Source organism: Canis lupus, chromosome 30 (assembly GCF_003254725.2).
Source record: "Canis lupus dingo isolate Sandy chromosome 30, ASM325472v2, whole genome shotgun sequence".
Classification (NCBI taxonomy): Eukaryota; Metazoa; Chordata; class Mammalia; order Carnivora; family Canidae; genus Canis; species Canis lupus.
Genome location: NC_064272.1, coordinates 37,605,518 through 37,622,791, shown reverse-complemented (window position 1 = coordinate 37,622,791; position 17,274 = coordinate 37,605,518).

Genomic DNA, 17,274 nt, shown 5'->3' with positions numbered 1-17,274 from the left:
GCAGGAAGAGTGTAGACAAGTGGTTCACAGCTGTCTACAGTCCCTCCTGCCGCGTCCCAGATGTCCCTTGGGCCTGAATATCCCTGCAGCAAGTCCAGGGAAGTCTGTCCCCCAGAGCAGTCAAACCTGGCCTTCCGTTCCCCGTGGGCCTGTCCCGTACCCCTGGACACACACACAACCCCGCTCCTCCTCCCCTCCTCTGTGCCTCCCCCCCCCATCACTCTCTCTTTATTTCCTTTGGGCTGATGCATTGGGCTTAGGTAAAGGATGACGGGGAAACTGAGTGTGATTCCGTAGCAAATGGCAGCTTAGAGCCCTGTGATCTTGGTTCAAAATACTAACCCTCTCTGAGCTTTGGCCTCCCTCCTCAGAGTGGGGAAATCGGTGCTTCTGTGAAGACCGAAAGAGGCAATGCAGGTACCACACTTAGCACTGACGCTCAGCGGAGTACTCCAAAAATGCTCCTCGTTCCCTTGCTCAACAGACTGAGGCCTGGATCTCCCCAGTGGACACGGGCCGGAGAAGCAAAAAAAAAAAAAAAAATGCCTGCAGGGTGAAGTGCGCGCCCCTCTGCCAGCGTGCGAGTGTGCGAGCCTTCTCGCCCTGCGCCCCCGCCTTCCAGCCCCAGCCGCCCCTCTTCTGCAGACCCACCCCTGGCTGGCTTCCAGGCCCTTCCTTCCACAGCCTTTCTCCAGGCCGACATGTCAGCAAGGCCGCCTGCTTTCCTACCTCCGTTCCATTTGTCCTCAGGGTCTGGCTCTAGACACTTCCTCCGGGAAGCCTTCCTGACTCCCTTCTTCCCTGCTCCGAGCGGTCCTCTTTGTTCGTGGTGACGCCTGCCTGTGTCTATGCTGCAGTCCCTGTCCCTCCCCTGGCATTTGACAGTTGTCAGCTGAGGCAGTTCTCTTGCAGGGTCTGCATCTCCAAATGCCAAGGTGGCCCCCGGCCCAAGTGGTATATGCGGGGCGGGGGGGGGGGGCGGCGGGCTTGGGCTGAAGGAGGGCAGACGTCAGAGGGGCCCCTCCTGCAATGCTGAGTCCGCAGCCCGCCTTGCCTTACCCTGGGCTCCGCTCGGCCCCGCAGTAAGCATCTGGGCAAGCCTCTGGACCCAGCAGGGCTGCCATTCCTCACCTGCAAAGCAGCCAGGATGTCCCACCTGCCGGGGCCTGGTAAGGGGCAGGTGCTCTGAACCCAGCTCCCCCGACGTGTGCACCAGGGTGCCCGACCTGAGCCCCTGGCCCCAGCCTTGCAGCAGGGGACTTGTAACTGGGCATGCCGCTCCCCTTACGCTCCCCTTACTGGCTCAGCAGGCACGGTTATTGACCGCCCTGTTGAAGGAGGCTTCCCGGCGCTGGGGAGCCAGAGTTTTCATCGGGGGCAGCTCCGGGCCCATCCTCACGTCATGAATCACTTTGCTAAAGATGCAACGTGGCTTTGGGGCATTTTTCTTTTGAAAAATCAATAACTCGTTAACAAAGAACTAAATAAGGGGGTGAGCAAAGAAGGCCACCTGCCATTCCCTTTAGTTGGTGCGGAGTGCAGAAGCCAGCCCCGCTAAGATGCAGGGGGGGCCACCCAGGCCCTCCCCTCACACCGACTCTTCCACCCACAAATCTGACCGAGCCCCTCCTCTGCCTCAGTAAACATGTCAGGAGGGCTCCACTGCTCTCAGGAGAGACTCGCCTTCTCCCACAGGCCCCCCGAAAGTCTCACGTCTGCCCAGCCCGGCCTCTCCAGCGTCAGGGCGGCCGATCCCCACCTCACACCCATGCTCCAGCCACATGGTGCCTGCAGTGCCCTGAATGGGCTCCCTGACCCTCACATATGCTGTTCCATCTGCCTGGACTGTCTTCCTCCCTCTGCCAGCCTGAATAATTCATGATGCCTGTTCGAGACACAAATGGAACAATCTCTAGCAAATCATTCCTGAAACCTGCCCCCACGGCCCCCATCCCCACCCAGGAGCATTGGATTCACAGCCCCTAGGCCTCTCTGTGCCCAGGCTTATGACCCACTGTTCTTTTCTGGGAGAGGGTCTGTCTCTTCTGAGGACAAGAACTCCACCTGGGGGTCCCCCCTCAGTGCCCAGGCTGTTGCCTGGCACAAGCTCGGTGCCAGGTGGGTGCTCATTGAATGAGTGAAGGATGACATCAGATGCCTTCCTCCCCATAGTTCTCCAGGAGCCCCCATTTCAGCCGAGGGTAATGGTGTCTGCCCCCCAGATAATCCTCCTTCCTCCAGAGTCCAAGTTCTCTGTGGCCTTCTTGCCCTCCTAGGGCACAAATTGTTGGTGTGTGAACCTTGTATTAAAAGCTGAAAATTAAGGGACACCTGGGTGGCTCAGTGGCTGAGCATCTGCCTCCGGCTCAGGTCGTGATCCTGGGGTCCTGGGATCGAGTCCCGCATCGGGCTCCCTGCAGGGAGCCTGCTTCTCCCTCTGCCTGTGTCTCTGCCTCTTTCTGTGTCTCTCATGAAAAATAATAAAAAAAAATCTTTAAAAATTGACAAGCACTTGCTATGTGGCAGGCCCTATTCTACACATTTTACATATGTTACTCAGTCGTTGTAACTAGTCTTGAGGTAAGTACTACTCTAGTCCCCATTTTACAGATGAGAAAACAGAGGCAGAGCCTGGAGCAGAAGAGCCAACCTTCAGACCCAGGCCATCTGGCTTCTGGCTGCACAGTGTGCTTGTAACCACAGGCCTCCCCCTTACTGAGGTGCTTGTGGGGAGTCTGGCCCCCGCCCCACCTGCCCTTTGGCTGGGATGACCCAGCAGGCCCGAGGAGCTCAGGTTACAGGAAACTGCTTATTCAGGCCTAGTGGGCCTGGGATCCTTGATTCCCTCCCTCTCTGGCTCCCGGTCCCTCACCCACATGGCCGGGCCCGTCTCCACCAGAGAGCACAGCCTCTGGCCCTAATCTCATTTGAGGCCATGAAATCGCATTTGCAGCGTATTAATGCAGCTCAGCGCTGGCCCGCCCCACCCGGGTCCCGGAGGACCGGAGCCTGCACAGCACTCTCGGGAGGCGGCTCCCGGAACACCCGCCGACAAAAAGCAATTATGCTTTAAGAGGAAGATTAAAATAATATCTCCCCACCCCCACCCCCTCCCAGCAGTCAGTCAAGGGCAGGCTCCCTGCTCAGCGAGGGGTGGGGGCAGACTCCTGCTCCTCACCTGACCCCCCCCCCCACCCTGTATGGCCCCCAAGTTCCCAAAGGAAGCCAAGCTCCGGGCCTTTGCCGAAACGTTCCCTCCCAGCCCTGTCTACCTGGCAGGCCGCCATCCTCCAGCACAAGGATCACAGCTAGTGTTCCTGGAGCACTTCGTGTCCTCTTTAAATTTGCTGCAAATTCAAGTCCACAATGTCAGGGGAGTCGTGCCTCCGCCATCTGACAGGAGGGAAGGAGGCAGAGCAGGGGTTGAAGGACCAAGTCTTCACCCTTTCCCCCAGGGTAGGCTCGGGGCTTCCCCTCTGACCTCCAATGACCGCAGAGGCCTTGCTGGGGTCCCTTGTCTCCTGGGGAGCCCCGAGAGGCCAGGCCTGGCCCAGAATCGGGGCCTCACACAGAAGAACCCTGCACCTCCGGGCGGCAGCAGAAGGCAGAAGGCAGAAGGCATGCGGATGTGTGTCCTGCCGCCCCTGCCTCAAGGCTGGACCCGCGGTGCCTTCCAGTCTGTGTCTGTTCTGGAAGTCTTTGGAATCTCCTCTCCTCCAGGAAGGGCTGCCGAGTTACAGTCAGGCTGGCAGATGATTTAATCCTCACAATCACGCCGCGGAGTCAGCATCGTTACCCCCATTTTACAGAGGAGAAAACAAAGGGTCAGAGAAGTGACTTGATCAGAAGCACTGGGTATGGGGCAGAGACTGGGATCTGAGGCCAAAGCCCATGTTTCTCCCCTGCACCTTCTCGGCTGTAGCCCTCCCGCACCCCTCAGCGAAAGGGCACGGTTCTGTCCTGGCACTATTGACGCAACACCTTTTTCTCCCTGGCAGGTGCCAACTCCGGTGGGCTAGGAGGGTTGCCTGGGGACCCTGAGCCATTGACAGCCCCAGCCCCATCCCCAGTCTTGCTCTCCATCCACCCAGCACCAGGGGCACAATGGCTCAACTTCAGGCTCTGTAATCCGTCTTGACTGGACTTGGTGCCATATGGGGCCACCAGGAAGAAATCTGTTCCCCCAGACCGCTTCCCCTTGATCCTGTCACATGCTTTAGAAAGCCCGTCAGAGTAGGAGTCTCCCTGGGAAGGCATGTCCCCCGTCATTCCCTCCTCTGTGCTGAGTACTGCCCCTGAGAAACCCAAACAGGTGGGGGCCCCTGGATTCCAGCCTGGCTTTGCTATGGACCCAATGAGGAGCCGCAGGCAAGCTGCCACCTCCTCTAAGGACTCAGTTTCCTGCTCCAGAAAATGGACGGGATGAGAGCTACCTGTCCTACCCCACCCCCAAGACCTTTATGACGCCTCAGTGGGCTTCGCAGTCTCCTCCTTTGCCAGCCTGGCTCAAAGCAGGTGCTAGCAGAGGGCTAGAGGGCTCGGGGTCCTCGGAGCCAGCACACCTGCCCTCTGTTCCCTTGACATCCCTGCAACTCCCCGCCCCACAGAGATGCTGTCCCCACTTCTTCCTTCCTCTCTGCTTGCTGTTCCCTCACACACCTCCACGTTCTTGCTTCCACACCCTTGCTCACACTGTCCTCTCCACTTGGAAACCACTCTTCTCACTCTCTCTTGGAATCCCACCCATTCTTTAAGAAGGGATCAGATGTCCCCCTGACATTTGCGAGGTGGGTTTTAACGAACCAAGCAATTTCCCGCCCCCCTTCCTCACCTGACTTCACAACCTCACTGTCAGTAGGCACTGCTCTGCCCATTGCACAGATGAAGAAATTGAGGCACCGTTAGGTCAAGTGGTTTGCTCCAAGTTACACTGCAACGGAGACATAGGTCTAGACCAAGGTCTTCTGACTCCTGACCGGAGCTGGTTTTCCTACAGCAGACCCAGTCCTTGATCACCCAGTCATGCCCATCGCTTCCTCCCCAGGTCCTCACTGTCAGCTTGGAGAGTCACTGTCCTCTTATTGCCTCTCCCTGCTCAGCTTGGAGGCTCGCTGAGGGTTCGGGGACACAGCTACCTTGTTTACTGCTGGGGGAATGGATGAATAGACAGACGGATGGATGGATGGATGAACACCCTGGGCCCGGGGAGGTTGCACCGCTGGGCTCCAGGGCAGGCTATCAGATCCAGAGGGAAGAGGGAAAGCCCCACTTATTCTCCATCTGTCTGGGGAAGGGGCTGGGCCCTGCTGGCTTCAGCTGCTCCTGAGCTCAGGACCTCTGCAGAACCAGGCCAAGAGCAGGCTGGGGGCTCATTTGACTCCCCACAGGCCAACCCCTAAGCAGGCCCAGGTCAGGCTGGTGCGGGTGCTGTCCATGTTCCTTCTCTGCAGCCCTTCGTCATCCACTGTTTTCTTAAAGATTGGTTTCACATGCAGTTTTAATTTCACCTCGTACAGCACACCTGCCGTGTCCCCAGGTCCCTTTCTTCCCTAGTAGAGGCTGCACGTGAGGGGTTCTGTACAGGGATGAAGCCAGCAAGGCCCCAAGGAGGTGCAGATCTGTGTGTGGGAGGGCGTGTGTCCCATGTGTCCACCAGTTAGCTGGTGTGAATCTCTCTTTGTGATGGGGTGCGGGGATCTCTGTATGTCCAGGATGCGATGTGCTGGGTGTGTGTATACCAGCACATGCACGAGGGTGGCTGTGTTCAGGAGTGCGTGCCAGGGGCACATCCCCCTCCCAGGGGTGTCAGGGAAGGAGAAAAGGGGAAGATGACCATAAAAGGCCAGAGAACTGGAGCCTCCCGCCCCTCCTCCCTCCTATTTCACTGGGAAGGTAATTTCTGGAGAGGAGAAGCCCACCACAGTTCCTCCCCTGGGCGGGCTAGAGAGAAGGACATCAGAGGCAAGCATCCCCTTCCGCTCCATCTCCCCCTTGCCACACACACACACACACACACACACACACACACACACACACACGGCCTCCAGCCTCCAGGAGGTGTGAGTCAGCAGTAGCCCCTGGCTGGAGTGGGGGGAGGTGAGGAGGGGGAGGGCAGGGGGGCCATCTGGCATGCTCAGTTACAAAATCTGCTAATGGAGCTTCTTCCTAGGCTAGCATCAGGCTGGGCCAGGCTTCTCTACTCCGAAACCCGGTACCCAGGTCCCAGAGAGTGGGGCTCCCAGGTTCCCATCACCCCTCCCCTGGAGGCCGGCTAGGCAAGAAGGAGCAAGGCTATTTTCTAGATAAAGAAACTGAGGCCCAGACACATCATCTCGACTCATTACTGGAACAGCTAGCACTTACTCAACACTCCCCCAGGGCAGGAGGTGTAAGCCAGGGCTGTAAACTAGCTCATTTATCTTCCCAGCGATGGAAGACACAGGCACCGCTTGCCCCCATTTCACAGATGTGGAAACCGAGGCTGGGGGAAGTTACGCAATCTGCACAAGGCCGCACAGCTACCAAATCGGAGCCAGACACTGATCTGAGCCCAGGCTCACCGGGCCCCAGGGCAGCTGCCTGACCCCGAGCTGCGTCTATACTCCACCCCACTGAGCTCTGGGCACCCGCTAGGCTCCTGGCTAGGACTCTGCGAGGATAGGGAGGGGACAGAGAGGGGACTCGGGAGTCAGGAAGGAGGGGCTGAGGGGCAGGCCTGGCGAGGACGTGAATACGGGGCGCCCCAGTTTAGGCATTTTCAGGTCTGTATCTGCTCTGTCTGGGGAGCTCTGAGGTCTCCCTCGGGGCCCCTAAGTGCAGAAAGTCCTTGGGAGTCGCAGAGGAGGAAGAGGGGGCGGGAGGCTGGCCCCCATCGTGGTACATTTAGCCGAGGGCCCTTGCCTTCCTGAGGGGGCAGTTTGGTCCCTGTCGCTGGGCCAGCACCAGCCAGCCCTGCCTCTCCTGCCTCTCCTGCCAGCCTCAGCCCTCCCCAGTGGGTGACAGGCTCCCTGGGAATGCCCTGACAGTGCCTTTGTTTCCCTGAAATAAAAGAAAATCGAGCTACAAAGGGAAACCTCAGGTAGCTTTTAACAGGGGCTCCGCTGCCTGAGGCAGAGTGTGTTCAAGCTGGAGGCAGTTGTCACCGGCAGAAGGGGGAGCTGCCTGCAGGCCCCCCACCCCCCCACTACCGTGATCGAGTTTACTCCAAGAAAAGCCTCTTCCAAAGAACAGCAAAGGAGGAAATCAATGAAAATTGATAGAGAAACGTAAAGCAGCTGTCCGCCGGGTGCCCGTGTGTGCGTGTGCATGCGTGTGCGTGTGTGCATGCGTGTGTGCGTGTGTGTGCGTGTGTGCATGTGTGTGCGTGCTCACGCGCGTGCAGCAAAAGCCTGCTGCCCGGACCCAGGCTGAGCGCCGAGGGCCAGAGGCCAGGGGCTGGGAGTCGCTGCAGCTGAGCCGCGGAGGGTGCGGGTGCTGGGGGAGGGGCCGCAGCCCGGGCTCCCTCGGTTAAGGGAGAGATTAATATATTCAATGCGCTCGGGGTAATTGAGGGAACAATCGAAGTGTTTTTCTAAAGCCCATAAAACGGCCTCATTTGCAAGGAGGAGCTGCCCGCCCCCAATCCCGGTATTTGATGGAGCTGGGGAGGGAGGGGGGAGCAGGGGCGACCCCAGGGGCTGGGGACCGAGACAGGAGGGGCTGGCAGGGCCGGTCTACCCAGTTCCCAGGTGCCCACCTCCCACCTCCCATCTCTGTCCAGCCCGGCCTCTGCCTCCCGGAGCCTGGGTCCCCACCTGTGCAACGGGCCACGGGCGGCCTCCCGGCAGGAAAGTGGGAAGGAGGCTGCTCTGGGTGGGGGAAGCCTACCTGCCGGGGACACCTAAGGCCGCCCGGAGGCGACGCCGAGCAAGGGGGGGGCCCATCTCCCCGCCCCCACCGAGCCGATCTGCAGTAAAGTTAATGAGACCCACATGGCGCGCCCTGCTCCCCGAGAACCCTTCCAGTCTCCGGGCAATAGAGGCCGCGTGTGCAACAGCGAGCAATAAAAGGCACAATGAATTTAAAAGAGTAAAGAGGGAGGAGAGGGAGGACTTGGAGCCGCAGGCCGGCCGAAGGATGCAGGCTCAGGCCCAGAATGGGGGGCCTGCTGGGGGCAGGGGGGGCGGAGGGCGAGGAGGGGGGGAGGGACTGGGAGGGAGGGAACAAAGGGAGGGAGAGGGAGCCAGAGGTCTAAGGACCGAGGGCAGAGGGGACGCCGCGCCAGCCACTGCCACCTCCGTTCCCCTCCACTTCTCCTTAATGAAAGCCCCCAGCCGGTTGGTGCCAAAGCCACCATCAGAAGCCACAGGCTTCAAGCCAGGTGCTCCGCATTTGGTGATTGCTTTATTAGCTTTTTCTTCTCTTTTTTCCCCCTCCAGGGCAAAAGGGAAAAAAAAAGTGTCTTAAATGGAAAGAATACAAAAAAAAAAAAAAAAAAGACCCTTGAAAGCGTCATTTAAAAGGCTCCTAGGGAACTGAATCATTTCCATGAAACAAAACTGCAATTGTTTGGAGGAGGTAAATGCAGGGCAAAGTGGGGGAGGGAACCCCCATCCCCCCAACCCCCCCCTCCCGCCTTCCCCTCCCCTCTCCTCCCCAGCTCCAGCTTCAGTGGGAGGATGCTCGCCTGCTCTGAGAGTGAAGGAGCCCCCAGGATGGCTCCCAGAGCCACAAGCAAGGCATTTTTAAGTTCATGTTTCCAGAAATTTCCATCACTGGGAATTTCCAGCCCAAGGTTTCTCTCTTAAACTGCTCCGCCTGTGGGAGTTTGTCCTTAAACTTTCAGCATCTCTTAGAGAGGTTGAGTGAGGTACCAGGAGGGATGTGGCCCTTGAGGGCTTTGTGGCTTGAGGCCCAAGGCTGTGGTGTCCTTTGCCTCCAACCCCCCCAGGAGGCAACGTTCCCCCTTAAAAGAATTGACTCCAGCAGCCTGACTGTGGCCTCCACCTTGGGCTTCCTCACCTTCCGGGACCCTCCATGCCCGGCACTGGACAGGCCACCCTCATTCTGGTCAGATAAACTCCCTCTTGCTCTGGGGGAAGGAGGGAAGGCCGTGGGGGTGCCGGGGTGGCACGGCCATGTGGTCTTAAAGCTGCCAAGAGGGGGATCCCTGGGTGGTGCAGCAGTTTGGCGCCTGCCTTTGGCCCAGGGCGCCATCCTGGAGACCCGGGATCGAATCCCACGTCGGGCTCCCGGTGCATGGAGCCTGCTTCTCCCTCTGCCTGTGTCTCTGCCTCTCTCTCTCTCTCTCTCTGTCTCTCTCTGTGACTATCATAAATAAAAAAAAAAAAAAAAAAAAAGCTGCCAAGAGGGTAGGGAGGTAGCTCCAGGGGCCAGAATGAGTCTGGTGGAGCTCTGCCCAGAGAGGAAGCCACCAAACACCCCATACAGCTGGTGGCAGGAAACCTGGAGCTGGCTCCACGCTTGGGAACCCCCCCTCCACCCCGCCAATGGGGCCCCTGCCTATGTGTCAGTGCCCCATCCATGGGTCAGGGGCCTGGGGAGGGATCTGGATGGATCCCGGCACACACGGGTGAATTCAAGAACTGGAGAAGGGAGGGTGTTCGCCAGCCCAGCAGAGTCTCAGGATCCTGGAAATGCAGCGGCAGCACCAGTGCGTCCTTTCTGGCCGCACATCCTGTGGACATGGCTCAGGGGCACAGGGGCTGAGGTTCAAGTCAGTCACTGCCACCCACTTGGAGCCCCGCCTCCTGCTGCCTGCCTACTCTCTGGATCATTGCATTCCTAAGCCCCTGCCCTCTGCCCTGGACTCCGCACTCAGCCCGTGACCATCAGCAGTTCTGCTTTGAAGACTGACACACAAGATGGAGAACAACTTGTGAGCTCACAATGAAGCTGTACGTCGAAGAGATTCGACGGTCGAAGTGCCTGATGCAGACACGACGACGACGACGGAAGGTAGTCCGGAAGGAACGAAATCAATGCAGAGAAGGCTTCCTGGAGGAGGTGACCTTGAGCCCGGAAATCCATTCCTGGCCCCGAACTGGCTGCAGTGCCTGCAGGCTCCTCTCTCCATCCTTCTGCATCACTGCCTCGACTCACCACCTCACCCTACCCTCCTCTCAGCTGTCTTTCTCCTCCTCTTTAGTTGAGAGCCCAAGACAGCTGGGTGAAGTCCTTCCCTCCTGGGCTCCATTTTCCCATCGGCAAAGAGGGGGGAGGAGGGTTTCCGAGGGCTCCTGCGGTTCTAGGCCACAACTTCCCCAGGGCGCCGGCCACAGGCCGGAGGGACTGTCCCCGCCCCGTCTCGCTACTGTCCTGCCAGCGGTAGCTTGGAGCCTCCAGCCCCAGCTCCAGAAAGGTGCCCGTCGTCCTCGTTCACCTGAGCGGAAAGAAGGCGGCCCGGCTATCCTCTGAAGGGCCCCGTGGCATTGTGTCCCCCACTGGCTTCCAGGCCCTGCCATCAGGGTTGTGATTGCTGACCTCCCAGGAGGGAAGCGATCTTTCTCTCCCTTGAAAGCCATTTTCTTGTCTTGGTAGAAGCAGACATCTGACACTTTAAGAGGTGGAATGGCAGGGAGATGATGGCATTAAATAACAGAAATTAGAGCAGCCGCCGTGCTCCCGCAGCCCAAGGCCCCCCTTCCCTGCAGCCACCGCCCCGCCACATGCATTCAGGGCAGCAGCCTGCAAGCTGCCTGCACGGCCCTGGCTCGGGCTGGTCCCAGAGAACAGGGGACGGCTTTTCCCTGAGCTCTGAGCCTCTGTGTGTGTGCGTGGAGCCCTGTGACAAACTAGGACAGAGGGGCCAGGGCCACCGAAGTCAGGGCGCGTGCAGTCTGAGTGAGCGGGATGTCAGGTAGGACCCGGGACCCTCCAAGTCCCTCACAAGCAGCCTTCTCCGCCCCCAGCGCGTGGCCGGGTATACATGAGGTGGTCCAAAGTATTAGTAGATTTTTTAAAAAGTATTTGTTAATGGACTGATGAGTGAATGAATGAATGAATGAATGGATGGATGGATGGATGGATGGACAGAGGCTAAAGTGGTCCAGTAACAGGCTGAGACCTGGAGGAGAGACTGCCTGGGTCCCTTCCGGTTGTCCCGCACATGCTGCCGGGTTGCTGCCTAACGCGCGGCTCACGATGTTATCTTCTCTCCCCTGTGCCTCCCGAATTGAGCATCCACCTGCCTCTTTTGCCACCTTACCCTGACTCGCTCCCCTTTCTCCGGCCCATCAGCCCCCCTTGAACCCGACCAGCCCACCACGCTGGGCTCCCCGTCAGGCCCAGAGAGAGGAGCTGCAGGAAAAGCCAGGTGCCTTGGGCTCCAACCTCGGCGCGGCCCCTGCTGCCAGGGAGACCCTCTCCTTCTCAGCCAGCTTATTCTGGTCCCTCCCTCTGGAACACCTTCCCCAGAGCCCGGCCCGGCACCCTGGAGTCCTACCCGCCGAGGATAGGCCCATAGGGTCGGACTGTCAGCACCTAACAAATGTCTGATGGTTGAACGAATGAATGAATGGACTCATCTCAAATGACATCTCTTCGGAGGAGCCTGACTGGCATCCTCCCTCACCAGGGCGCCCCTTGCAGCACGGGCCTTACGGGACTATATCAGGCCCACACTGTGCCCAATGTCGTCAGGCTAGGTGGCACCGCGAGCTCTGGGACTGGCCTGGCTTTGGATCCCCTTCCCCAGTGCACACTAAGTTCCCCCAGGAAATGTCACTGGTATTAAATGGAATCCTGCGACCTTGGGGATGATCCTCGGTTTCACTGCCTGTGAAATGGGCTACTACTGGCTCCACTAGCTTCCACCTGTCCTGGCTTCGAGGCCCACCAGCCACACTGCCTGGCTGCAGAACATAACCACATTGGGAGACCCTCCTTCAGCCTGGACAAGGACTAGACTCTCTTCCTTGGGTCTGAGGCCACCAGGATCTGGTTCAGGGCTGAACCCCTCCTGGCCGAGGTGGGAGCTGGACAGGGTTGAAGGTGGGCGCACACAGACTTCTGTCCCGTGGTCATTTCGGTCGGGCCTCTCTCAAAACTTGATGACAAGGTGTGAGATGGAATTTGGGGACCAAAGGCTCTCAGGGGAAGCTCACCCATTGGGCAAAAGAAACCCCACCCACTGCTGTCCCTGCTCTGTATGGGCATTGTTCCGTTTTCCGTCACCCCCTGCAAACTGGGACCCCGGTCTCCGTTCTCCAACTGCAGGCTCTCCAGAACGGAATGAGTCCACCCTCAGAAGTTCTGCTGCTCTGCTCAGTGAGGATCTGGGGACAGTCAGGCCCATCAGTCAGTGACTCTGGGTCTTCCAGCGGGGGTGGGTACGGAGGGCTGATGCCAGAGCCCGAGCCAAGTCCCAGGGGACACCCACCTGCAGCACCCACCCGACAGCTGGGGCTCTGGGCACGGAGACGGGAGTCCTGGAGACCAGTGTGGGGCTGGAGGCTGAGCGCCGGGGCTCTCGGAAGGCCACGCTGTCAGGTGGGCCGTGGGGTCGGTGCTCGGCGGCCCACAGGTCCATGCGGGGCTGGTTGGTCGCGAGAGGACCCCGAAGAGGGCCTCGCCTACCGGCTGGGCCGCCTGTCCTGAGGCCCCGACCAGCCAGTGCCTCCACCACAGCTTGCAGAACCCTGGAGACGGGAGGCATGTGCTCAGGGGCCTGGTCTGGGGGCTCCTGGCCTGCCCCGGGGTGGGGATGACACCTGGGCGGCCTGTCCTTTGAGTGGAAGCCCAGCCTGGCTAAGATTTCCCTGCGGGTGGCACCCTGACCCCTCTCGGGCCCCACTCTGACCCCTCCCTTTACCGATGTGGGGATGGGAGGGCTCTTAGCCGGTGACATGGTCCTGAGTGTCCCTACGTGGAGGGAAGAGTCCAACCTGTCCCTCATCTCTGGCCACCTGAAGGCCTGGGACTTGGCTTCCCCATTCCCTCACATCCCACCTCCTCCAGGAAGCCTGCCTGCATGGCCTCCCGACCTAGGCATAGACCTTCTCCTTCCAGACGACTTAACTATTCTCTGTTTGAAATTCCTGCCCCTCTACCTAACCTGGAAACTTCCTGAAGGCCAGACCCAGGTCTCCCCCTCTCTGTCCACCCCCATCCCCACAGTCCAGTGGTGCTCAGGGCTGGGCACTCAGGACCCTGGCTCTAATGTCACTCAGTGTGACATCCAGTGGGACTGGCCCCAAACCTGCTGGGTGCTCAGCTCTTGTGAATTTACAAAGCCATTCCTCATCTGTCCTTTTATTTCCTCCTCACCTGACCAGTATGACCAGCATCAGTGTCCCCTGTCACACTGAAGGAGACAGGGGCTCACGGAGAACCCTGCATTTGCCCAAGATCACACAGGCGGAGCTTTGGGATCCAGTCCAGAGTTCTGCCCCTGCCCCTCCCAGCTTCCCCGAGGCTCCCTGGGGTCCCTGATGGGGGGCTTGAGGTGGGAGTTACAGGACCCTTCTCTCCCCCCAGCCACCACCCTTACTTCCGCACCTTTGGGTAAAGTAAAGACCAACTTGTTCCTGGTGAGGGCGAGGCTCTGGCCAGGATCCTGCTGCTCAATGACATCGGTGACAGCAGAGCAGGTAGGGAGGGGGTCCCCATTATTTACCTGCAACCGTACCCCAGTCCCTGAGCCAGCCCTCAGGGCGTTCTCAGCTGTCAGCTGCAGGGCATATCCGTCCTCCTCCTTAAACTCCACACTCAAGACTTCAAATTCCAGATCCAGTGTCTTCTCCTCGGCCTTCAGCCTCTGGCTCTGCAGGGATGGAGGGACCCAGGGTTCAGGCCCCCGGAAGGCCATGAACTGACCGGGGACTGACCCCCCAGGCTGAGCACCGCCCCCTCCCTCCCACAGCCTGGGCCCAGTCTGAAAGCCTGTACACTGGGCGCTCAGGGCTATACCCCACCCCTCTTTTTGTTTGTTTGTTTGAGGAGAAACCAGGTAACAAGCCAGGGAGCTGGGCCTGTTGTAGAGAACGAAGGCTGCCATTGATCTGTCCCTTTCAGCATTTGTTCATTCAACAAATATTTATTGAGCATCTAATGTGTGCCACGGATTATTTTAGGCGTTTGGAATATAGCGGTGAACCAAATGAAGGATCCTGTCTGCCTGAAGCTTCTCTTCTAGTGGGGGAGGGAGGCTGGACAGATAGAAATAGACACAAAATATAGAAAATAGGTAAATTATAACATATGATAGAAGGGGATCCCTGGGTGGCGCAGCGGTTTGGCGCCTGCCTTTGGCCCAGGGCGCGATCCTGGAGACCCGGGATCGAATCCCACGTCGGGCTCCCGGTGCATGGAGCCTGCTTCTCCCTCTGCCTGTGTCTCTGCCTCTCTCTCTTCTCTCTCTCTGTGACTATCATGAATAAATAAAATCTTTAAAAAAAAAAAAAACATATGATAGAAGATACTAATTCTTTTTTTTTTTTTTAAGATACTAATTCTATGAAAATATTAGTGCAGGGTCAGGGATGAGGAATACTGGGGTGGGGGGCACAGAATTGCACAGGCTATTGGTTTCTCAGCACTTTCCATTTCTGGGGGAGCCTGTCTCTACATACCTGTTCATTCCCAAGAGTTGGTGAGTTGAGGGGGGGTGGTCTCAAGGAAAGAGGGACAGTGTTTGTTCTCTGGGAGGATGGCCTTGGCACCTGCTTCTGGAACCAGTTTGCCTTTGTAATCAAAACTCACAGTATGGGGCACAGCTTCACTTTACAGAGAGCCCAAAGCTTCTTACACTAAAGAGCTGTCATTCTGGAACCCAACCTTCCTGAGCCTGGGTCTTGCTGATACCCAAGAGGAGAGCAGAAATTCTGAACACGCCTCAGTAAGAGCCATCTCTACCATCAGCATCACCACCATCTCTGTCACAACCAACATCATCACCATGACTATTACCATCACCACTACCATCATCACCATTGTGTCCATCACCACCATCACTATGACTGACCGTAGTCACTGGAGTCCCGGGATCGAGTCCCACGTCGGTCTGCCATTACCACCATCACTATGACCATCACCATGACCACCATTACTGCCATTACCACCATCACCATCACTATCATCACCATCATTTCCATCGCCATCATCATCACCATCGCCACCATCCCACCATCTTCACCTCCAATATCATCATCATCATCACCATTTATGATACTCATCGTTGAGCAGCTCCTGTGTACCAGACACTCTATGTGACTATGTGATATAGATATACTCATTTCTGTTTTACAGATGAAGAATCGGAGGCTGAGAGATCACCCAGATCTGTACCTATCACTATACTTTCCCCTACTAAACCTGTCCTGGGGGCACCTGGGGGGCTCAGCGGTTGAGCATCTGCCTTCGGCTCAGGTCATGATCCCAGGGATCGAGTCCCACATCGGGTTCCCTTTGGGAAGCCTGCTTCTCCCTCTGCCTGTGTCTCTGCCTCTCTCTGTGTCTCTCATGCATAAATAAATAAAATCTTAAAAAAAAATAATAAACCTGTCCTGGGACTGTCTCGAAGCCTGAAATTCATACTATTAGGGCCTTCTGTATCCTAAAGCTGGGGAAGAACAGCTCTGAGTCCGAAAAGTACATGTATGGAGACATAGGCTTCGTTCAAGAGTTCGCTCGAAGTCACCTTGGCTGGAATGCATGATTTCCATAAAATAAGAGATAACCAGTCTAAAGATGGTACTGGCCAGCCCTGCTAAGGGACCTGATGTACGTGGTAGGCTTCCTCTGCAATGATTAGAATCCAGTTCCTTCAGATTCCCCAAGGAGAAACTGAGGCAAAGAGGGTTTAGGAGACCAGATGTCTAGTCACCTGACTTGCACGTGAACTCGGGCAGTGGCCCCATCTGTACCATAAGTGTGAGTTGGATGGGAAGTCTTCCCCCAGCTCTGGAGGTCTGAAACTCTAAGTCACGGTGGGAAAGGTCAGAGTCTGGCCATCTGGGGAAGAGAGGCCCCCTGGAAACCTTTGGGCCTGACCGACCAACCTGGGTCTAGAAGCTGTGGTTTGTCCCGCTAAGGTCTAAGGTCTTAGAGATTCAGCAGCTCTCTTCCCTTACACGCTTGGGTTTTTGTTTTGTTTTTTAAGATTTTACTTATTTATTTATGTGAGAGAGATAGTGAGAGAGAGAGATAGTTAGAGAGAGGGAGAGGTGTTGGGGAGGGACGGAGGAGAAGCAGACTCGCTGCATAGCAGGGAGCCCTACGCAGAGCTCGATCCCAGGACCTTGGCATTATGGCCTGAGCCAAACCCAGGCGCCCATTCCCTCACACTTTGAAGTGCCGCCCTAGAGATGTCACAAGGTGGGAGTCGAACCTCCGTGCGCCGCCCAGCCCTGTGTCTCAGTGAGCAGGCTCCGTTGCACACAGCTGTTCCTTCTAGTTGGCTTACCCCAGCCAGGCAACCCTCGGCCCCTCCTGCCTTCCTCTCTCCTTTCCCTCCCTCCCTCCCTCCACTTTCTATAGAAGGGCGGGGGGGGGGGGGGGGGGGGGGGGGGGGGATGGGGGGTGGGGGGGGATGGGGGGGTGGGGGGGGGTGACCATGCTGCTCTCAGCATGGGGCGCTCCAGCCCTCCCCCAGGGGCCTCCCTACCCCAGCTCAGCCTCTGGGGAAGGCTCATTCTTTTGGTGTGTGTGTGTGTGTGTGTACAGTTATCTTTTAAAACTGTGGTAAAGGGGATCCCTGGGTGACTCAGCGGTTGAGCGTCTGCCTTCGGCCCAGGGTGTGATCCTGGAGTCCCGGGATCAAATCCCGAGTCGGGCTCCCTGCATGGAGCCTGCTTCTCCCTCTGCCTGTGTCTCTGCCTCTCTCTGTGTCTCTGTGTGTCTCTGATGAATACATAAATAAAATCTCAAAAAAATAAAATAAAACTGTGGCAAAATATACACAACGTAAAATGTACCATCTTAATCGCCTCTATGTGTGCAGCTCAGCGGTGTTAGGTACGTTCACATTATGGCGCAACCCCTCTCCAGCGCCCTTCTCCTCTCATAAAACTGAAACTCTACACCCATTAAATAACAACTCCCCATTCCTTCCTCCCTCCAGCCCCTGGCAACCACTCTTCTACTCTCCTGGCTCTCTGAGTGACTGCTCTAGGCACCTCGTCACGCAGTAGCAGTATTTGTCCCTTTGTGACCAGCTTATTTCATTCTGGGGCATTCTGTCCCCGGCCCGGCCTGCCCTGTGTCCCCTCCCCTGCCTTTGCTGGTACTCTTGCCTCTGCCCCAAAGGCCCAGCCACACCTGTTGTCACCCTGTGCA